The sequence below is a fragment of the Trachemys scripta genome, chromosome 1 (assembly GCF_013100865.1).
Source record: "Trachemys scripta elegans isolate TJP31775 chromosome 1, CAS_Tse_1.0, whole genome shotgun sequence".
NCBI lineage: Eukaryota > Metazoa > Chordata > Testudines > Emydidae > Trachemys > Trachemys scripta.
Genome location: NC_048298.1, coordinates 192,187,650 through 192,211,348, shown reverse-complemented (window position 1 = coordinate 192,211,348; position 23,699 = coordinate 192,187,650). Strand labels below are relative to the sequence as shown.

Sequence of the window (23,699 nt, the reverse complement as noted above, 5' to 3'; positions counted from 1 at the left end):
GCCCAGTGCATTGGGGGATCAGAGAGAAGGTTCTGCCCACTCCCATCTACTCTGGGAGAAATAGAGTAAGCAGGTATGCAGCACCCACTTACCTCTGAATGCTTGGGCCCAAGGTCCTGATAGACCATGCAGAGATGTAAGTAGTTTTTCGCTCCCTGAAGCAAACACAAAGTCCAAAATCTAGCCCTAAACTGCTATTTTCATTAGTTTATAAACTCTTTTAATAAACAAATGAGGCATATGGGTACCCAAGATGCTTTGTTTTAACTCATAAGGGATTTCAAAACAAAAACCCTAAAAAACAAAACCTTCAGGAATAGCAACATAGCTTGTATTGGTCTGAGATGACCAGTAAAGCTGAAATGTTGCATTGGTGACAACTTCCCAGTCTCCCAAAGTGTCAACATGATGAATCAACAACATGGTATTTAAATATGAATAGTCATTATTGGCTGCATAATGATTGCTCCAAGAGCATTTTGACAACAGAGGAAAGAGAGAATCTAAGTTTCTCTTTTTTAACAGGTGGGGGAACTTCCTGGTCTTTATGAAAAATCTACATCCTGGAAAGTTTGGTTACACATTGCAGATCCGTTTCACATTCAACACCATCCAGAGCAGAGTTTCTCTCTAAGGCCTGGTCTACACTAGGCGTTTATGTCGAAGTTAGCGCCATTACATCGAATTAACCCTGCACCCGTCCACACTGCGATGCTATTTAGTTCGACATAGAGGTCTCTTTAATTCGACTTCTGTACTCCTCCCCGACGAGGGGAGTAGTGCTAAATTCGACATGGCCATGTCGAATTAGGCTAGGTGTGGATGGAAATCGACGCTAATAGCTCCGGGAGCTATCCCACAGTGCACCACTCTGTTGACGCTCTGGACAGCAGTACGAGCTCGGATGCTCTGACCAGCCACACAGGAAAAGCCCCGGGAAAATTTGAATTTGAATTCCTTTTCCTGTCTGGCCAGTTTGAATCTCATTTCCTGTCTGGACATCGTGGCGATCACAGCAGCACTGGCAACGATGCAGAGCTCTCCAGCAGTGATGGCCGTGCAGTCTGTGAATAGAAAGAGGGCCCCAGCATGGACTGATCGGGAAGTATTGGATCTCATCGCTGTGTGGGGCGATGAGTCCGTGCTTTCTGAGCTGCGCTCCAAGAAACGGAATGCAAAGATCTATGAGAAGATCTCTAAAGACATGTCAGAGAGAGGATACAGCCGGGATGTAACGCAGTGCCGCGTGAAAATCAAGGAGCTGAGACAAGGCTACCAGAAGACCAAAGAGGCAAACGGACGCTCCGGATCCCATCCCCAGACATCCCGTTTCTATGAGGCACTGCATTCCATCCTCGGTGCGGCCGCCACCACTACCCCACCACTGACCGTGGACTCTGAGGATGGGATATTGTCCACGGCCGGTTCCTCGGACATGTTAGCGGACGGGGAAGATGAGGAAGGAGATAAGGAGGACGAGGCAGTCGGCAGCGCTCACAACGCTGATTTCCCCGACAGCCAGGATCTCTTCATCACCCTTACAGAGATCCCCTACCAACCCTCCCCAGCCGTTACCCCGGACACAGAATCTGGTGAAGGATCATCCAGTAAGTGTTGTAAACATCTAAACATTTATTTTTAACAGAACAGGAATATTAACAATTAAAAGAATGGGTTGTTCATGATTAGTTTGCCCTAGGCACTTAACGGTTCAGTCATGGGCAGTGCAAGTTTTGAAAAAAAATCTAGCAATGTCCGGTTTTCCGTGATTGTCCTGCCCAAGCCGCTCTACTGTTTAGTCCCTGCTACTGCAGCTAGAGTAAGATGCGGTCTATATGTGCAGGGATAGAGCAGTAATCCTCCCGGGACATCTCGATGAAGCTCTCCTGGAGGTAATTGGAAAGCCGTTGCATGAGGTTCCTGGGGAGAGCGGCCTTATTGGGTCCTCCGAAGTACGACACGTTGCCGCGCCACGAGACTATCAAGTACTCGGGAATCATTGCTCTGCACAGCAGGGCGGCATACGGCCCTGGTCTTTGGAGGCTTTCCCGGAGCATTCTCTCTCTCTCGCTGTCAGAGATCCTCATCAGGGTGATGTCGCCCATGGTGACCTGCTTTGAATTAGGTAGGGGAATGTTAGTGTTGGGACTGCTTGCTCGTTCCTTTACAGAACTGTAACCGCTGGTTTGCAGCCACGCGGTGGAGGCGGGAGAGGGGCTGCCGAAAGGGATCGTTCCTGGGGACAGCCGCGAGGGGGTGGGACAGGGGCAGAGTTCCCGCTTGCCGGATTGCTGGCAGCAGGTACTGACATTGCTTTAAATGTGAAATGAGGCCAGTGGTAATATAAAAGTTTTAAACTGCCACAAGTCTACGGCTTACCATGTCTGCCTGCAACAGAAATTCCGTTGTGCTGCCCCGCTTCTCAAATGTGCTGTGGAAGACCCCAGGCACTGAATGCGAAGGCCGAGAATTCGACCTTGTGCTGAGTGCGCATGTGATAGGTGCTGTGCATGGTCTTGTTCACAGAGAAAGACTATGTTCTTTGTTCACAACTACATTTATCTTTCTGAGGAATTCACTCCCTTTTTCCCATTCCCACAGCCACATCTGCGACTGTCTCACAACCTAGCCTGGCATCACACTCCCAGAGGCTAGCGAAGATTAGGCATAGGAAGAAGAGGACACGGGAGGACATGTTCTCTGAACTTATGGCCTGTTCCCAAGCCCAGGCAGCACAGCAGACCCAGTGGCGGGAGAAATTGACCCAAATGCAGCAAGCAAACATGGATCGGGAGGAGAGGTGGCGGCAGGAAGACCAGCAGGCGACTCAAACGCTGCTTGGACTACTGAGGGAGCAAACAGACACGCTCCGGCGCCTTGTGGATGTTCTGCAGGAACGGAGGCAGGAGGACAGAGCCCCGCTGCAGTCCATCTCTAACCGCCCTCCCCCGCCACCAAGTCCCATACCCACCTCACCCAAAGTGCAAAGAAGGAGAGGCGGCAGAGTCCCTGCTAACTCTCACTCCACCCCTGCAGAGAGCTCTAGTAGCAGAAGGCTCTCATTCCCCAAAACTTGAAAAGTTCTTTCCTTCCCGCCTGACACAAGCCCCCGTCCAAGTTTCACCTCCCAGTTCCATGTGTAGTTGATAATAAAAAATACGTTCATGTTAACTACTGTTTCAATCATGTTCTTTTGGAGGAGGAGGGGAAAGGGGGTTGGTAATTGGACAGGACAGTCACCTTTGGCAGGGTACATAGGCGGGGGCAGGCACAGCAGCAGGGCACATACACAGTGCAGTGATGCAGTGACTAGTTACCCTGGTTAGTCTGGGAGGTTGTTTTCATGTTATGTGGTGGGGGGTGGGTTGCTCTGTGACTTTGTGGCGGGGGAGGGCAGTTACAGATCTTAAGCGGCGGTCCTTAGGCAGGATCACAGAGCCACACAGCAGGGGATCTGTAACCGTCCCACCCCTGCCACAAAGTCACATAGCCCCCCCATACACACAGTCCCGATCAGGAGGGGTGACAGGCTCCGTTGAAACAACCATCCCACCGCAGCGGAGCCCGTCAATCCTTGAGTTTAGAAGCTTCATTCGCGTCACTACACTACACCCGCTCCGCACCACAGTCTGCGTCCCAGTTTTAAAAAATTCCCGCGAAAACAGTATTAAAAAAAACGGTGTGCATTAACAAAGTAGAACTATTTTTATTTCGAAACGTGTGTTGGAAGGGGGTGAAGGGGGTATGTAACTGGGTAGGATAGTCAACATTAACTGGGTAAAGAAACGGGGGCAGGTTCAGCTTCTCTGTACACAAACTTAAAAGTCACAGGTTACCCTGCTCACTCAGGAACTTTGCTTTCAAAGCCTCCCGGATGCACAGCGCTTCCCGCAGGTCTCTTCTAATCGCCCGGCTGTCTGGCTGAGCGTAATCAGCAGCCAGGCTATTTTCATCAACCTCCCACCCCGCCATAAAGGTCTCCCCCTTGCTCTCACAGAGATTGTGGAGCACACAGCAAGCTGCTATAACAATGGGGATATTGGTTTCGCTGAGATCACAGCGAGTCATCAAGCTTCTCCATCTCCCCTTGAGACGGCCAAAAGCACACTCCACCACCATTCTGCACTTGCTCAGCCGGTAGTTGAAGAGTTCTTTTTCAGTGTCCAGGGCGCCAGTATAGGGCTTCATGAGCCAGGGCATTAGCGGGTAGGCTGGGTCCCCGAGGATGACTATAGGCATCTCCACATCCCCAACAGTTATTTTGTGGTCCGGGAAGTAAATACCTTGTTGCAGCCGTCTAAACAGACCAGAGTTCCTGAAAACACGAGCGTCATGAACCTTGCCCGGCCATCCCACGTAGATGTTGGTAAAACGTCCCCTGTGGTCCACCAGTGCTTGCAGCACCATGGAAAAATAGCCCTTTCGGTTAATGTACTGGGTGGCTTGGTGGTCCGGTGCCAGAATAGGGATGTGAGTTCCATCTATGGCCCCACCGCAGTTTGGGAATCCCATCGCTGCGAAGCCATCTATGATCGCCTCCACGTTTCCCAGGGTCACTACCTTTGGCAGCAGTACATCAACGATTGCCTTGGCTACTTGCATCACAACAACCCCCACGGTAGATTTGCCCACCCCGAACTGGTTCGCGACTGACCGGTAGCTGTCTGGCGTTGCAAGCTTCCAGAGGGCTATGGCCACTCGCTTCTGTACACTCAGTGCAGCTCGCAACCGGGTGTCATTGCGCTTCAGGGCAGGGGACAGCAACTCACAAAGTTCCAGGAAAGTTCCCTTCCGCATGCGAAAGTTTCGCAGCCACTGGGATTCATCCCAGACCTGCAGCACTATGCGGTCCCACCACTCAGTGCTTGTTTCCCGTGCCCAGAATCGCCGTTCCACGGCATCAACATGACCCATTGCCATCGTGATGTCCTCGGCGCTGGGTCCCCTGCTTTCTGAGAGGTCTGTGCTACTCTCAGACTTCAGGACATCACCGCGGTGCCGTAGCCTCCTCGCCTGACTTTTCTGCATCTGCCTCAGGGAAAGGTGTATGATAAGCTGCGAGGCGTTGAGAGCGGCCACAACTGCAGCGATGGTCGCAGCGTGCTCCATGCTCGCAGTGCTGTGGCATCCGCGCTGTCAATGACTGGAAAAGTGCGCGAACTGATTTCCCGCCGGCGCTTTCAGGGAGGGAGGGCGGGAGTGATGGACGGATGACGACAGTTACCCAAAAGCACCCTCGACACATTTTGTTACCCAGAAGGCATTGCCGGCTACACCCAGAATTCCAATGGGCAGAGGGGACTGCGGGAACTGTGGGATAGCTGACCACAGTGCACTGCTTCGAATGTCGACGCTTTCACCGTTAGTGTGGACTCACAAAGTCGAATTACTGTCCTTAGTGTGGACACAGACGTTCGACTTTGCAATATCGATTCCAAAAATTCGATGCAAGTAAATTCGAACTACTCTCGTAGTGTAGACAAGGCCTAAGTTTCATCATTGCTTTAGTGTTGCTTGTCCAAGACACTGTGCCTTAAATTATATAAACACACCCAATTACTATCTTCCCTTTTCAAGACAAATACAGGTTTCTTGTAAAACAATCTGTTGCATAAATGCTGCCTGTAAATTCACCTCATACTGTGGTTATCTGATCAGAAACTTCCTGCTTGGGACCTGCAGCTAGTAGATTCTAACAACTCTTTCAACCCACATGAGACAAATTATTTCTGATCACGCCACTAGCTTCCATCAAATTTCAAGCCCTACCAGACAGCCAGACATTCAACTGACGGTCAGCTTGGGAAAATGAAACAGGAAAGATGATTCACCCTCAACCCCCCATGCCTAGGGGAAATGAGGATGTCAGCTGATGGAAGACGTTCTGTTTCACCCCTACAGATTAATTCCCTTACCACAAAACGTACCCGTGCGAATAGTCTAGTCTCACTGAAGCCAGTGGAACTACTCATGCAAGAATGTGCCGGACTAGGATCATCTTGTGTACAACCTCTTCCACGCAAACTGTGTATCTTCAAAAGGCTTTATAGAGTGAAGCAGCGGTACAGTTAATAAGTAAGGCGGGGAGGGGGAGAAGGAGGGCAACCAAAAATAAAGACACCCTCCCCCCTTCTGTTTGATAAATTAGCACAAAGCTGTAACTCTGCCTCCCTTGGCCGTGCCACTCAAACCCTCCCTTTCATGCATAGGTGGAGATAATTATTCCCAGGCGGCGGCAGCTGGTGCATCTCCCTAACGAGCAGTACTCCTCCCCAGCTAGCCCCCCAGAGCCCGAGACTCCCCTTCCCAGCAGCCCCCTTCCCCTCCCATTGTTCCAGTTTAGGCGCAGACAGACCCTAGCACAAGAGCTCACCAGAAAATCGCGCCTGGAGATCATCGAGGGCTCTCTCAGTGCACTGCCTCAGCGCAGCATTGGGTGATGTTTCCTTGCTGCTTGGATACTTCCTGGTTAGCTGACCTGCAGGCGTGGCTCCCTCTTGTTTCATTCATGCTCAGCCGGTCCTAGCTTTCGATGTGCTATAGAAGAACCTGTTTGCCGGGCGCGCCTCCCCCCACCTCGCCCCTCTGATAAGGAAGCAGCGCCACATGCAATGCAGGAAGAAGCAAGCTGCACAATGTGCTCAGTGCACAGAGAAGAAGCTACAGTACGTGGGAGACACAGCTCCTTCCCGTTATACACGTAACCTGTCCCGTGGATCACTCAGCAGCGCTTCAGACTCGGCGTGGTTAGTCGCCCACATATGCAGCGTGCTGCAGAACCGTAGACATTTAATTCCAAAACAGTTTTGTTTCAATTCTTACAAATAATTTCTGGTTAAAAGGCAAAACTGTCAGGTCACCGGTTTGGGCACACATTTTAGGTTTTGTAAACATCGTCCTACCTGAAGTGCACTGTAGATGAAAACCCTCAAGTTCAATGGAAAAGAAAAAACGTTCTCCCGGCTTGTTCGATACACAATTGCAGCAACATTGTGCTACTTTCAGTAGAATCTGAAAGCGAAACTGACTAGAAACAAGAGTGAAAGTGATTGGTGTATTTTTATTGGACAAGCAAAGAGAGGCAAACAAATATAAAATGATGGAAAGTAGGGTTCTGCTCCAGAAATGAGTCCCCCCTGGGTGGAGACTGTCTGGACCTTAGTTATCATAGAATCATAGAATATCAGGGTTGGAAGGGACCTCAGGAGGTCATCTAGTCCAACCCCCTGCTCAAAGCAGGCCCAATTCCCAACTAAATCATCCCAGCCAGGGCTTTGTCAAGCCTAACCTTAAAAACCACCACCTCCTTAGGTAACCCATTCCAGTGCTTCACCACTCTCCTAGTGAAAAAGTTTTTCCTAATATCCAACCTAAACCTCCCCCACTGCAACTTGAGACCATTGCTCCTTGTTCTGTCATCTGCTACCACTGAGAACAGTCTAGATCCATCCTCCTTGGAACCCCCTTTCAGGTAGTTGAAAGCAGCTATCAAATCCCTCCTCAGTCTTCTCTTCTGCAGACTAAATAATCCCAGTTCCCTCAGCCGCTCCTCATAAGTCATGTGCTCCAGCCCCCTAATCATTTTTGTTGCCCTCCGCTGGACTCTTTCCAATTTTTCCACATCCTTCTTGTAGTGTGGGGCCCAAAAAGGGACACAGTACTCCAGATGAGGTCTCACCAATGTCGAATAGAGGGGAATGATCACGTCCCTCGATCTGCTGGCAATGCATCTACTTATACAGCCCAAAATGCCATTAGCCTTCTTGGCAACAAGGGCACACTGTTGACTCATATCCAGCTTCTCGTCCACTGTAACCCCTAGGTTATATTCCTAAACTTTTGTTTTAATCAACAAAAGATATTATTTGTAAGGGTTTTTTAAAAAAAAACACCATGAGTTTTAACCTGACACTTTTAATTTGTGCATTCAGGATTTTTTTGTTTTACTATATAGTGCCTACTTATCAAATGTCATCAGTTTGATATGTGGTACAGTCATTGGCCCTGATCCTTCAAAAACTTATGCAGGTGCTTAACTTTATGCAATCTGAGGAGTCCCATTGAATTCAATAAGGCTATTCTCCTAGTACTGCCATCTCAAATGTTCAAAAATTATGAGGCAGATTCATGAAACTGGCTTAAAAATCATGATTAAAAATGAATATTGGGTTCTTTTTGTTTGCCATCTGGTTTGTGCATTTGCGTCACATTTTAAAACTTCGAAATAACCATGAAGGCTAGAAATTTACATTTTTAAAAGCAATGAAAGCTGAACAGCTCATGTATATACTTGATTCCTGTCGCTGGGCTTAAATAAAAATACTAAATATTGCTAGACTTGTGATAACATTGTGGGAGTGGGTTAGGGTGACCAGATGAGGGAAAGAAAAAATCGGGACACATGGCGGGGGAGCAAAAAAAAAAAGCCAAATCAGTCCCTGCCGGCGGAGAGAAAAAAAAAAAAAAGCGCTGCCGGTGGATATTGGGACAATTTTATCCAGACGTCTGGTCACCCTAGAGTGGGTAACACTGCTCACCATGCACAAAGAACATGTCTGAGACGTTTCAGGATCAGACTCTTTGTCAAGAGACTAGGTCCTACATTTACAGGAAGATGGACTTAATCTAATTCCCTTCCCCCCGGCTCTAATTTGTACAAACCCTTATTTCAGTTATGTTTTTAAGAATCTGTTTATTTTATTCAGTACCCAGTAACGTAAACAGTTATGGAGTAGTAGCTTTAATTATCCTCTACAGCACAGACAGTTTCTATTTTGTATAATGTAATATCCTTGGCTCCAGCAGGCTGCTTACAAAATGTCTCACAGCTCTCTCTGGAAAGTTATGCTTCATTTCATTTTCTCCCTTGTACTGCCTATCCCAGCTTTCACAGTTAAACAAACTCATTAGCTCCTAACATGATTTTACTTATGCCTGATCCTGCAAACATACATGCTCAACTTCACTACCATGGGTAGGCCCATTCATTTCAATGGGACTATTCAAAGTAATAAAGTTAAACGTGGTGTTTGCAGAATCGGGTCCTTGGCATTACATTGAAGCTTAGTAAAATTACACTAGATAGTTGTGATCTTGGGTAGCCGTTGTGCAGCTTGCTTTTTCTGACAGTTGAAAATAGTGGCCATTGTCATTATATAAACACCTTCAGAAAGAGATTTTTGAATTCAGTTTCCAAAGACAGTCCTTTATGTGGTGTCTAAAGGAATAGCTCCACTATATAAGCTATTGGAGAGAGTTGTTTTATATAACTAGGCCCACAATATTCCAGTACAGGCCCAAACAAATACTTCATTTGCTTTCCCACTTTAGAGACAGCCCTTGACTTCCTCCTCCAAGCAGAGTTGTTGGCATTCACAACTATTCAAGTTGGGGGGAAAAAATGATCCCTGCCTTGGAAGCTAAAGTGTTGTCCTGGATTATGATCAATCTTATCCTCAAAGTAGAACATTTCTGGTTCACAGGTAATCCAGTAATTTCGGACCAATTTCAGAAAAACAAACACTCCTATTCTGTATGTTAAATGTTTAGTTTTGGCACAACTAGTAGAGAGGAATGTCATACAGTATGGGCTAAATTGTGACTTTATCACAAACCCTGGCAGTACATAGTTGCCCAGTCACAATATGGCCCCTTGTTCCCTCATTACTCCAGAGAAGAAATGATCTGCCTCAGCCTGATGCCTGACAGGGACTACATCCCCCTTCACAGTAGCTCAGCAATGCTGGCTGGGTCATTGGAGGTGGAGCTAAAGCTCTATTCACTCCCCATCTGTGCAACAAGTGGGGAACCAGGGCCTCAAGGAAGTTGCTCTATCCCTACACTGCTACTCACTATATGTGTAATCCTTACAGGGGAAGGCAATTTATGCCCCCTTCTTCCACTGTTGAGGAGCATTGGGTAAATTGCCCAATATGAAAAAACTTGATATGTGGCTGGGGAGGAAACATCAGCTATATTCTACTAATAACTACAGCACAGACAATGCAGGGAAGCATGACATTATTGAGCTATTGATGGGAGCCATCAGTCTGGGCTGCTTCTTTATCAATATGCTGATTTTTTTAAAAAAATTCTATTTTATGGACCGTTTAACAGAGAGAAAAATAGAAAGAGGGTGCCCTCCTATGAAACACAATTTACATAATTTGAATAATGCCATTGCCCTTTTCTGCCAGCACCAGAAGACACTCAGGCAATGTTTACTCTGACTGACGTAAAAAGTGAAGATTTGCACTCTTTGCAGCAGAACGGTCAGATACCCTAAAGTAACATTTGTTTATATGCAAAACTACTCAACATAAATTATATTCTTACCATTACATGCACAGCCTCTTGTCTTTTTTAAGTCTGTTTTGACCAGGTTATGTTATCTGATGCCTACTCTCCTAAAGTACATAAGCTTGATTTGATAACATCCAGTCCCTGATTGCAAACATCTCCTTAAAATAAATAAACCAACAAATAAATAATAACAATTCTCCTCTTAAAGCTGAAAATGCTGCTCTTATTAAGATCAAATAAAAATCTCTTCCAGACTGTTCTTCTCTATCATCAGAAACCGCTGCTGCATTTAGCACAGCTGCCAGCAGCTAAACTTGCCAAAAGCCAGCAAGTAAGCAAGAACACATATAAAGAGTGACAGGAGTCTGTGCCTGCCAGTTACACAAGAGAACAGTGGCAGGGAGAATCAGAAGGTCAGCCTCCAGCCTGAGATGCAGATAGTGATATGGCCAGGAGAAAAGGATTAAAAAAAAAACATTGAGAGGAGAATACATAATCCAGAGCACCATGCAAAATAATTGTTGGGTTTTGATGACGTTTTCTTTATAGAAGGTATGTATGAGGATGGCAGTATGTTGTTGGGTTGATTATACAAACCATTTCCTTTCTTGCTACGCCTGTTCCAGCATTCCCATTGCCAAAAAATAAAAAAGTTTGTGCTTATCTCCAAAAACAAACAGTTATTATGCTCTGTATATTGACATATCCTTGACTACATCCCTACTGACATCACAACCTGAAAAAGTACTCCAATTTCCTGGGTAAAAAGTCAGTTTAATTTGTACAGAACTAAGGTGTACTCTTAACTCCTTAAAGCTCTGACTCAGCAAAGTACTTAAGTTCATGACTTGAAGTCAATGGGAGTTAAGCATATTTTTTAATGCTTTGCTGAATTAGGATGCTTTGTTGAATTGGGGCCTTAATACAGAAATTGCAGCCTGTAGCCACATATAGCATTTAGATGTACACAGCTGGTTTCCCTCCCAGTATGTTATATTGCATGATCTCATTTTCATGTCTTATGATTAGCCTTTTATGTACATGCAGACAGTTTCAGAAGCTCAAAAAAGCTAATGCCTTCTCTAGCTAATAATGGGTTACTATTTCCAAAGAAGTAGCAGTATTCCGGGCACTGGTACAACTATTGGTCTTCATTTGTTTTTATTAATTTTAACAGCCTTTGTCTCCCCAACAGAGGACATGGGATATTATATGAACAATTTACATCAAAATTGGGGCCAGTCCAGATATAACCAGCCATCAAACCTCGGCAAAGGAAAAAAAAATCCAAAAGGAAGAGCTGGTAACAAAAGGGAGGGGGAAAATAGCTATAGGTGCAGTGGATTTATATCTGGATTTATATCCTCTTAAGACAGCCAACAAAAAACTCTAGTCATCCTTAGGAAGGGAGTTCAACAGGCAGTTCCAGAACCAAGACATTTCTGTTCCAGCCTGATTGAGATGGCACCTCTGACCTAAAGGTGTGGTCCAAAGCCCACTGAAGTCAATGGGAGTCTTTCCATTGACTTCCATAGGCACTAAATCAGACTCACACAGCAAAGACAAGATGGCCAATTTCAGTTGCTTTGGAGGAGCACAGGGAGTGAGGCTGACCTATTGCCATGCTTTGGACAAACTTCTGATAGTGTCTCTACTTTTAATCGCTTTTACAGGGAAAGGCTTTGGGCACACTTACAACCAGTGTAACGGCACTATCAGAACATTTTCAACAAATATTTCTGTTATGACCAGAGTAAATATTTCTCTAATCCTCAATAAATAAAGATTTCATCTGTGGCTGCTTTATCCAAAGAACTAAAAGCCCCCCGTTGAAGTAAAAATTGCAAGTCAGAAATGTTTTTGTAAAAAAAAAAAATAAAAAAAATGTATGGCAAACTCTTGTGCATTTATAACTACAGTTGTGCCAGGACTGGAATGCCAGATTTAAAACCACCTAGATCTTGGGGATGTCTGAATCTGGATTCATTTGGATATCAGAGCATAGGGGAAACACAAGCCTACTCTGCATTACCAATCTTGGAGAAAGGCATCTGTTGCTTGTGCATGTTGTGCTCTCATAACTGAGCAAATAGCACATATATTAAGGGAATACTTTTAAGAGGGCAGGAAGCAATTACTCTCCTTAGATAAGGATGGATAAGATAAGAATCCAGTTAAACAGCAGCAGAGAAAATCACGTTAAATATTAAGAAAACCTATAACTACTGGAATGATTAGGCAATAGAACACACTATTGTGGATGGGTGTGGAAGTGCTGTCATGAGTGCTATTTAAGGATAGATCTGACCCCTATAATAATGACTCATAGCATGCTTGGTGAGTCACACACAAATCTCTTGTTCCAATCAGACAAATGAGGTCAGCTGCCTCTGTGCCATTATCCTACTCTTACTGGACCCTTGTGGAGGTTTCCCACGGGCAGTCTCAGAAAAGTTGCTCTAGCACCAGGCTTTTCTATGGAGCCCCTCCCAGTAAAGGAACCATCTTGAGTGTTGTTTCTTGGGGCATTAGGTGTCAGAGAAAGACCTGGGCAGAGCTGCTCCATTTGATCCATTCTACTAGGAATCAGTAGCTCCTATAGTGAGTATAGAGGGCACTTGTCTCCTGCAGATCCCAGATTGAGACGGGAGGTGGAATCACAAATATTCCATAGTGGGGCAGACCTCACCTCTCTGTGAAACAACTTGAGCAGAATTCCATATAGGAATCCGTGAGGAATTGTTCTCTCCTTTAGTCCTCTCCCGCATTTTCTAACATGGGTACGATTGAGCTAGCCCAATTCAATCAATGCTGCCATGTGGCAGGAGGTCCCTCCCAATCCATATAATCCTTGATTTGGAAAATCCATGACTCTAGGTTACCTTGACTGGGCCAAGTTCTAGATCCTTCATCAATCCTTTCTTAAAGCATCTGGAAAATAAACTAATTCTCATCTGACCCCTGCCCACAGAAAGAGTACCAACAATACGTTAAGAATTCTGAAATTTTTAAAAAAGGATTGTTTTTCTTTTAACTTTACTATAAATGCAGCGTGCAAGTCAACATATTGCCAATCTTATGTCCCATCTGATCCCCCTCCCACAAAAGTCTGGATGACAACAATGCACAAATTGAGAGAAAATGAGAGAAGGAAAGGAATCTCAAACTGCATAGACATCTTTATAGAAGTGTTGGGGAAGAGTTCAGAAGGTTAAGGTTAAGTTCATAAGGTTTTTCCTTTAAATGGCATTTGGTGTGTCATTTTCTTTCTCGTCCCCTCCCGAATATTGGAAGGGGAAACTCTCCTTTTTATATAAAAGTTAAGGGGAAAATACTTGTCTTAAGAATGGGATATTCAAAGTCAGCTGTAAGGTTTGAGGAGTTCTGGAGTAGGTATTACCACTCCCTTGGGTCTGCAATAGAAGCTGAGCAGGGTTGCATTAGCTGAGGAGTAATGAAGTATTTCAAGAATGGCTGCCAGTATTTCAAGATTGGCTTCCTCCATATTTTTTGTCCTTAGGCTGTGACAAACTATGTCTCAGGAGCATCTATGTTTGCAGGGTGTGGGGAAGGAAGGACTAGATAAGCCATTCATTTGTTTTCATGTATAAAACAAACTTTTTTCATAGCCATAAACACAGAGGGATACATACAGATATGTTAAGCAGCTCCACTTTTGCTGGAAGGGTTATACTCTGTTCATGAGTATAATATGCTCTGTATTAAGAGTTAATTTACGTAATTTGAAGAGGGGTGGATGTGAAGATCTGGTAAAAGATCTGGGAGTATTCTTTTCTACGATTTTTCTTAAAATACCTGGTCCATTCCAAAGGAAACAAATTTGATATTCAGGGCCCTTATTCTGCCCCCACTGAAGTCAATAGAAAAAAATCTCATTGACTTCAATGGTTCAGGAATGAGCCCCAGAAATAAGTCTACTCTGGCAATGATAATTTAATTGTATCCAGAACAGAGACGAGCTCTGTCGGAATCAGAGAAATCACCTCAACTTTCATCTTAAATTGGTGACAGGATTCTAAAAAGGGTTCCAGAGAGCAATCTCAGTGCCTAGTAGGATGACCAGACAGCAAATGTGAAAAATCGGGACAGGAGGTGGCAGGTAATAGGAACCTATATAAGAAAAAGACCCCAAAATTGGGACTGTCCCTATAAAATCAGGACATCTGGTCACCCTAGCGTCTAGGTAGTGAAAAACTGCTACAGTTCACAGATGTACTGCTGCTGGAGGAGGGATGAAAGCATATGGAGAAGGGTCTAAAATGGAGCACTCTTTAAGGGCTGGAAGTCTGGAGTGCACTTGGTTGGCTTAACTGAGAGGATAAAAGCACATGAGGTTCTTCAACAACTTGTGATTCTAAATGCCAGTTGAGGATCTGGTAATATAAGAAACTGTGAAGCTGTCACAGACCACAGTTGAGTGCCCCATCTCAGCCACACACTAGACTACTGTGAGGGAACTCAGTCACTGGTCCCTGGAATTTTAAGACTCTGGACCCTGAATGGAGCCTAGACACTGGGTCCCTCTCTCTGTTTAGCACCCCTCTGGAATTCCAGTTCAAGATAGAGGTCACAAGACAGCAGGAAGGTAATGACCAGCCTTACAATCAAAATGGAGTTTGCAGTCTCATACAGACATATAGAGAGCTCATAATCTCAAACAGAATTCACAAATTGTACAGACAAATTCCCCAATCATCACAGAGGTGTTATCAGGGGGAAGGAAGGCGGAGATAAGAAAAGGAGGTGGATATGTTTAGTGTTGGCAAGCAGATGTCAAATTCTGACAGTAGTAAGAAACTAGAATAGAGTGATTTATATACTATACAGTTATTAAGAAATAACTGTACAGACCCCCTCATCCAGACACAGGGGATTTGCATAAGTGAGAAACAGTCATACAATTATGACTTAGTAAGTGTACAGCTTCCTTTGCTCTGACAGTTGGGGAAATTTGATTTCAATATTGTTAAATATCTCAAAACAGGATGTTCCCTCAGATTAATAACCATGCACGAAATAAATTCCAAAGCCAAAGGACAAGGAGTTTGTTAGCCAAGTACACAGTTATTTTGAGGTCAATATTAAGCAACATTGAACTGCTTTTTAATAAAATGTCTTCTCCCTCCTCACCTTTGTTCCCTGGGAAATAAAATCATTATATATATGCCATATAATAAGAATACCTAGCTCTTATTGAGCACTTTTCATCAGCAGATTTCAAAACACTTTACAAAGGAAGATCAGCATTATTACCCCCATTTCACAAATGGGGAAATGGGGGCACAGGGAGGGGAAGTGACTTTCCACCCAGTAGGTCAGTGGCAGAGCACTAAGAAGTGCCATGTTTCCACATACTAAATGTATAGATTCCTGTGTAAACTAATGTGAAAAAAACATTTCTTTGCACATGTTGCAGTCCACGCATAGGAAACGGATATTAAAAATACTACATACTATCACAAAACATCTCTCCATATGGGGTACCATGATTGGCTGATGTGAACACACTGTTCTGATTAGCTACTGTGCTCAGTGCTCCAGTTCCTTATGCCAACAGCCAGCACTACTCCCTGTTACCAACTCAGTTTTAGCTATCTCAATATCAGCCCATTATCTTCCTTACCTTTGAAGCGGGGAATCCTCATCACTCCCTACATTGGTTTGACAGCAATAATTAGGTGAGGGTGACCAAATAGTTAGAAGTTGAAGTGATTGTGCTTTTTTTGGGTACGTGAATGAGTTCCGGGGCCAATAGCTAATTATAACAGAGGGATTTAGAACAGCAAATCAGAATATAAAAATGTGCATGGTCTATTACTGAGGCCAGGTCTACACTATAGTACACTAACTCTGTAAGCGTCTACACTAAAATATAGCTCCCACCAATGTAACTTGCCCACTACACTGGCTTAATAGCTCCACCTCCGTGAGTGAGAGATGTAGTGCTTAAACTGATGTAGTTAGGTCGATGCAGTGTCAATGTAGACACTGCATTGCTTACATTGACTTTTGCTGTCCCACAATGATAGCCAAATTGGTGCAAGCACTCCTGGTGAGGACACACACTGCTGACAAAAGCAGCATGGTGTGGACATGCAAAAGCGATTTAATTATTTCAGTAGCTGTGCAATGATGTAACTTAGGTTGACTTAATTTTATAGGTGTCATAGGGCAAGTGCGCCCTGTCCCTTCTTGGGACGGGATGGGGGTAATGATGGCCCCGCGGCTGAGTCTATACAACCATCCCTTGTCTTGGGATAGCTTGGCCTAGGGGTAAAATTCAATATGTCTGACCTGTTCAGCAGGGCTGTGTGGCCCGGTGGCCAGAGTCAGTATGGCTGCCACCTCTCAGGGCTGCATGGCCCAATGGCCAGAGTCAGTACAATGACCCTTTTTAGTAGGGCTGTTTGGCCTGGCAGCCAGTCAGGGGAGTGGGTTGCCCTTTGGTGGGGGGTGGAGGGAGGGTGCAGCCGGGTAGGGGGACCCAGGCCCTCCCTGCTCCACCGTGTCCCAGCTCAGGGCCCTGTCAGTGGTAAGTATGCCTGCCACTGAGTCAGCGGGAAATCCACCCGAAACACACTGACCCCACATGGCACCATAACTAATCCCCCTGAGCTACTTTCTACTCTGTTCCTGATGCAGCCTCCCTGGGGTCTCTGGGCTCCTTGGTCAGTGCAGCTCCCAGCAGCTCCGACACTTCTTGGGCATCCTCCAGAGTCTCAGCGTCCCTGGCTTCCACCATCAGGGGCTTCCACAGTTCCCAGGCTGGAGCTCACAGCATGCATCCTCCCTCGTCAGCAGTCAGCCCTGAATGAACCAAGCTGCTCCCTTTTATATCTAGTCTCCAACTAGAGCATGCCCAGCAGGGCAGCGGGGGTGAGGCCTCCATGGTCCAGAGAGTACAGTTAATTCTTGCAGTACCAGTGCGGGGCAAGTACGCCCCGTCACAATCGGGTAGACTTGTCCTGAGAAATGACCACAGAGTCATCAGGCAAAAAAGACCCATTTAGCCAGAGTATAGATGACTGCATACATTGTCTATTTGATATGCGGTCTTATATTGCATCCATCATGCGGTACCTGAATACCAGCTCAGTGGTTTAGCAACTTCCTTGTGGTCATACTGCCTATGACAATTCAATTTTAGTGGAACTTAAAAACACCACTTCTGTTTATTTATATAGGAACATAAGATTTTCCAGACCAGATCACACCACTAGTCCATGAATTCCAATATCCTACCTCTAGCAGTGGCTAGTACCAGGCATTTTTAGAGGAAACTGAACTCTTCCGCACCCCAATCTTGGCTCACAAATAATGCACCTAGCCAGTTATGCAGTGCTTTACATGGGAAGCTGGGAATCCTTCCCAACTGCTGAGGCATCAGCTTAAGCACCGAAACATGAGATTTAATTGCCTATTCTTTTTCTTCTTTCTTTATCCTCCCGCACCCTCAGATGCACAGGGCATTCATCAGTTTCCACCATTTCGTCTGGTCTTATGCTGGTCTGTTTAGGCTTCTGAATATCATGTTGACAGATTAAGCTTCTTTCTCTATTATCCTGTGTTAAGTTTCTGGAGGTTACCCTCTTTTTTCCTTTCCAGGTAGAAAAGGTGGTGTGAAAGTCATGTTGGTGGTATCCTTAAAGTGTCTCCTAAATATATCTATTGTCATCTTCTTACAAGAGCAACTAACAGGGGAGTTTTGCAAGGGAGTTTAGAGGATGAGTGTGTGTGTGTGGGGCTAGATACATTTAACATTCTTTAAACTTAAAGACATAAATACCCCCTGATAAAAACATAACATCAATGCGCTGCAGGAGTAAAAAGAGAATGCAGGCAGAAGTCCATCAACAGAGGGGGGGTTATCCAGTTTATTGCACCCAATGCAGCATGTATGATTACCTGCCCTATGGGCAGATGGCATATGTTTGCGTTTGGTGCAAAGATCTCCTGGCCCTCAGAGACTGTGTATTGGCTTTGGAAACCAGGGTGGCTGAACTGGAGGAGCTAAGGGAGACAGAGAGGTACATAGATGAGATTTTCTAGGACACAGTAGACTGGTCTCACCCCCGGTCTGACAGCCTTTGTGCTGTGGAGGAGGATGAAAGTCTCAGAGAAGGAGAACATCCTGCTGGATCAGAGGGAAATGATACATAGTTGGGACCCTCCTTCCAGATGATGTTGTGGTATCCTCTCACACTGAGGATACCCATCTGGGGGAGGGAACTCCAGTTATTTGGAAGAGACAGGTATTAGTAATTGAGGATTTGATCATTAGAAACGTAGATAGCTGGGTTTGTGATGACCGGGAGAACCGCATGGTGACTTGCCTCCCTGGTGCGAAGGTTGCGGATCTCTCAAGACATCTAGATAGACTTATGTGTAGTGCTGGGGAGGAGCCGGTGGTCATGGTATATGTAGGTACCAATGGCAAAGGGAAGGATAGAAGAGAGGTCCTAGAGGCCAAATGTAGGCTGCTGGGTAAGAGATTGAAGTCCAGGACCTCCATGGTAGCATTCTCTGAGATGCTTCCAGTTCCACATGCAGGGCCAGTTAGACAGGCAGAACTGCAGGGTCTCAATGCGTGGATGAGACGATGGTGTAGGGAGGAGGGATTTAGATTTATTAGGAACTGGGGAAACTTTTGGGAAAGGGGGAGCCTATACGGAAAGGATGGGTTCCACCTAAACCAAAGTGGAATCAGATTGCTGGCACTTAACATTAAAAAGGTCGTAGAGCAGTTTTTAAACTAAAGTCTGGGGGAAAGACAACAGGTGCGGAGGAGCATGTGGTTCGGACAGAGACATCCTTTAGGGGAGGATCTATTAATGGAGATTCTCTATGTCCTAGTAAGAAGGAGAGGATGGAAGATGATAAAATACAGGTAGGATCTAATGAGAAACAGTCAAATGAAAAAGAGCCCCATTCAATTACATCATGTAATGGCAGACAGCTAAAAAGTGACAAGTTTTTAAAGTGCTTATATACAAATGCTAGAAGTCTAAATAATAAGATGGGTGAACTAGAGTGCCTCGTATTAAGTGAGGATATTGATATAATAGGCATCACAGAAACTTGGTGGAATGAGGATAATCAATGGGACACAGGAATGCCAGGGTACAAAATATATTGGAAGGAGGGAAAAGGTCGAGCTGGTGGGGGAGTGGCAGTATATGTGAAAGAAAGCATAGAATCAAATGAAGTAAAAATCCTAAATGAACCAAACTGTACCATACAATATCTATGGATAGTAATTCCATGCTCTAATAATAAGAATATAGCAGTAAGGATATATTACCAAACACCTGACCAGGATGGTGATCATGACTGTGAAATGCTCAGGGAGATTAGAGAGGCTATACAAATAAAATACTCAATAATAATGGGGGATTTGACTGGGTACATGTCACCTTAGGATGGGATGCAGAGGTAAGGTTTCTTGACACCTTAAATGACTGCTTCTTGGATAAGCTAATGCTGGAGCCCACAAGAGGAGAGGCAATTCTTGATTTAGTCCTAAGTGGAGCACAGGATCTGAATGTGAATTCCAAGATGTGAATATAGCCGGACCACTTGGTAATAGTGACCATAATAGAATTAAATTTAACGTCTCTGTGGTGGGGAAGACACCACAGCAGCCAAACACTGTAGCAATTAATTTCAGAAAGGAGGACTACACAAAAATGAGGAAGTTAGTTAAACAGAAATTAAAAGGTATAGTGCCAAAAGTGAAATCCCTGCAAGCTGCATGGACATGTTTTAAAGACACCATAATAGAGGCTCAACTTAAATGTATACCCCAAATTAAAAAACACAGTAAAAGAACTAAAAAAGAGCCACTGTGGCTTAACACCTATGTAAAAGAAGCAGTGAGAGATAAAAAGGCATCCTTTAAAAAGTGGAGGTTAAACCCTTGAGAGGAAAATAGAAAGAAGTATAAACTCTGGCAAAAGTGTAAAAATATAATTAGGAAGGCCACATTTTTTTTTGAAGAACAGCTAGTCAAAGACTCAAAAAGTAATAGAATTTTTTTGTAAGTACATCAGAAGCAGGAAGCCTGCTAAACAACCAGTGGGGCCACTGGACTATTGAGATGCTAAAGGAACTTTCAAGGACAATAAGGCCATTGCAGAGAAACAAAATTAACTCTTTGCATTGGTCTTCACGGCTGAGGATGTGAGGGAGATTCCCAAACCTCTGAAGGAACTCAAATGTGAAACTGCAGAACTACTAACTGTGTTTTTTAACATAACATTTAAACCAGTTTCTGCACCAAATGACTGGAGGATAGCTAATGTGACGCCATTTTTTAAAAAGGGCTCCAGAGGTGATCCAGCCTGACTTCAGTACTGTGCAAACTGGTTGAAACTATAGTAAAGAACAAAATTTTTAGACACATAGATGAATATAAATTGCTGGGGAAGAGTCATCATGGTTTTTGTAAAGGGAAATCATGCCTCACCAACCTACTAGAATTTGTTGAGGGGGTCAACAAGCATGTGGACAAGGAGGACCCAGTGGATATAGTGTGCTTAGATTTTCAGAACGCCTTTGAGAAGGTCCCTCAACGAAGGGTCTTAAGCAAAGTAAGCTGTCATGGGATAAGAGGGAAGGTCCTCTCATGGATTGGTAACTGCTTAAAAGATAGGAAACAAAGGGTAGGAATAAATGGTCAGTTTTCAGAATGGAGAGAGGTAAATAGTGGTGGCCCCCAAGGGTCTATACTGGGATCAGTACTATTCAACAAATTCATAAATGATCTGAAAAAAGGGGTAAACAGTGAGGTAGCAAAATTTGCAGATTATACAAAATTATTCAAGATAGTTAAGTCCCAAACAGACTGCAAAGCATTACAACAGGATCTCACAAAACTGGATAACTGAGCAACAAAATGGCAGATGAAATTCAGTGTTGATAAATGCAAAGTAAAGCACATTGGAAAACATAATCCCAACTATATATATAAAACAATGGGGTCTAAATTAGCTGTTACCACTCAAGAAAGAGATCTTGGAGTCATTGTGGATAGTTCTCTGAAAACATTCACTCCATGTGAAGCGGCAGTCAAAAAAGTGAACAGAATGTTGGGAATCATTAAGAAAGGGATAGATAATAAGACAGAAAATACCATATTGCCTCTATATAAATCCATGGTATGCCCACATCTTGAATACTGCATGCAGATGTGGTGGCCCCATCTCAAAAAAGATGTATTGGAATTGGAAAAGGTTCAGAAAAGGGCAACAAAATGATTAGGGATATGGAAAGGCTGCTATATGAGGAGAGATTAGTAAGACTGGGCCTTTTAGCTTGGAAAAGAGACGACTAAGAGGGGATATGATAGAGAGCTATAAAATCATGACTGGTGTGGAGAAAGTAAATAAGGAAATGTTATTTACTCCTTCTCATAACACAAGAACTAGGGGTCACCAAATGAAATTAATAGGAAGCAGGTTTAAAACAAACAAAAGGAAGTATTTTTTCATACAACACACAGTCAACCTGTGGAACTCTTTGCCAGAGGATGTTGCGAAGGCCAAGACTATAACAGGGTTCAAAAAAGAACTAGATAAATTCATGGAGGATAGGTCCATCAATGGCTATTAGCCAGGATGGGCAGGGATGGTGTCCCTAGCCTCTGTTTGCCAGAGGCTGGGAATGGGCGACAGGGGATGGATCACTTGATGATTACCTGTTCTATTCATTCCCTCTGGGGCACCTGGTTTTGGCCACTGTTGGAAGACAGGATACTGGGCTAGATGGACCTTTGGTCTGATCCAGTATGACCATTCTTATTTTCATATTTGATGCTTTAGATTGATTTGCTCTACTGAGAATTTCTGGTGTTGCAAGAAACTCTTTCCAGTGGACTCTGAAGATCTTCCACAACCATTTACTTTAGAATGAAGTGATCTTCTTATCAGTTTCAGGGGTAGTTTTCTGTGACTCTACTCCATAAAGGAGTCCAGACATGATGCTGGTGTTAAACATTCATATTTTTGTCAGTGCCAATCATGCTACTTTTCCAGATCTTTTCAATTTTATGTATATTGTTTTCTGTTTTTGATGTTTGTTGCTTGATATCTAGCATGGTGTCACCAACACTGCACATCTCACTCCCTCGATGTACATGAATAATAAAGCAGAAGTACAGGTTATTATCAATGTACTCTTTTATTGTATTCCCATGGAAACACCCTTCTTTTGATGCTAGTCAAGGCACACACGTTATTTTGTGCATAAATTCTCCTTACTATGAGTGCTGCCAAGTTAGCTGCATCTTTCTTGATAGTTTTCAGACACGCCAGCACATTGGTATGTTGACCATAAGATCTCTGGCTTCGATTTGAAAGAGTACACCGTTTCCAATAAGATTTACCCAGCTGTCCAAAGACAGCGCCCGCTCTGTTGTCCCGATGAACAAGACTCATTTACAAGCAAAAGTCATAAGATATAACAAGCAGGTAAAAATCTATGAACTGGGATTTCTGAACACCACTATACCCAAGTGAAAGAAAATTGGACCTAGCAATAGTTTAAATTTAAAATATTATTTACAGGTCCAAGACCAAACTATATGAATTACTGGGAACGCTCAATATGAATGACAGAAAAAGATTTGTGAACATTTGAAGCATTTATTTAGACAGGTTCATGACATTAATTGTACACACTAGAAAAAAAGAAGTCCTAGGTGTAAAGAAAGGAGCTATTTCTGGGGAAAGTAAATATTTAATAAAGATAAGCAATACACTATTGAATATGTATAGCTACGTTATCATAATTGCATTTCCATGAAGGACTTCAGTCATAACAACAATAATATCGAGGCACAACATTCCTTTAAAGAAACTCAAACAAAAACAACCAAAAAACAAACAAACAAAGGAATGAGGAAGGAGGTTTCTATTTATTGGGATGTGGCCATTTTCATTTTCTAATAGGAAAAAAGGCCTGCCACACTTGTCCTTTCTGAAGTAAGGAGTAGGCATACATTATGTGCCCTTGGTCATGCACTGATCTAGAGATGAGTCCAAACCAAAACTCTTGTTAGAGTTGTGTAGCTGAAGTCGCTCTGTACCCTAGTCATAAAATGAAAATCTGAACATGGTGTACTCTGGCAAAGTTTAGAGTCAGACACAAACCACACACTCACAAGTGTAGAAATTTGGAATTTTGACTTGTACCTTATATTTGTTGGACTAATAAAGCCATGGCACCAGGGCCGGCTCCAGGCACCAGCCTACCAAGCATGTGCTTGGGGTGGCACCTGGAGGGGGGCGGCGCTCACCGGGGAGAGCGGAGCCGCAGCGGGCTCGCCACCCTCCCCCGGCGCTCTGGCCAGTCGGGGAGAGCGGGACCGCGGCCAGGCT

At 44.3% G+C, this 23,699-nt stretch overlaps 1 protein-coding gene across 2 annotated transcripts in view; it reads right to left on the bottom strand.

Annotated features, from left to right (window-relative positions):
• The window catches only part of SLC37A1 (solute carrier family 37 member 1), a 62,968-nt gene extending 55,978 nt beyond the window's left edge, over nt 1-6,990 (bottom strand). For both annotated transcript variants that reach the window (XM_034753464.1, XM_034753473.1), the window contains exon 1: nt 6,374-6,990. The gene's annotated coding sequence lies outside the window, so the exon portion shown is untranslated. The remainder of the gene's footprint in view (nt 1-6,373) is intronic.
• Nucleotides 6,991-23,699: the final 16,709 nt, after the last annotated feature.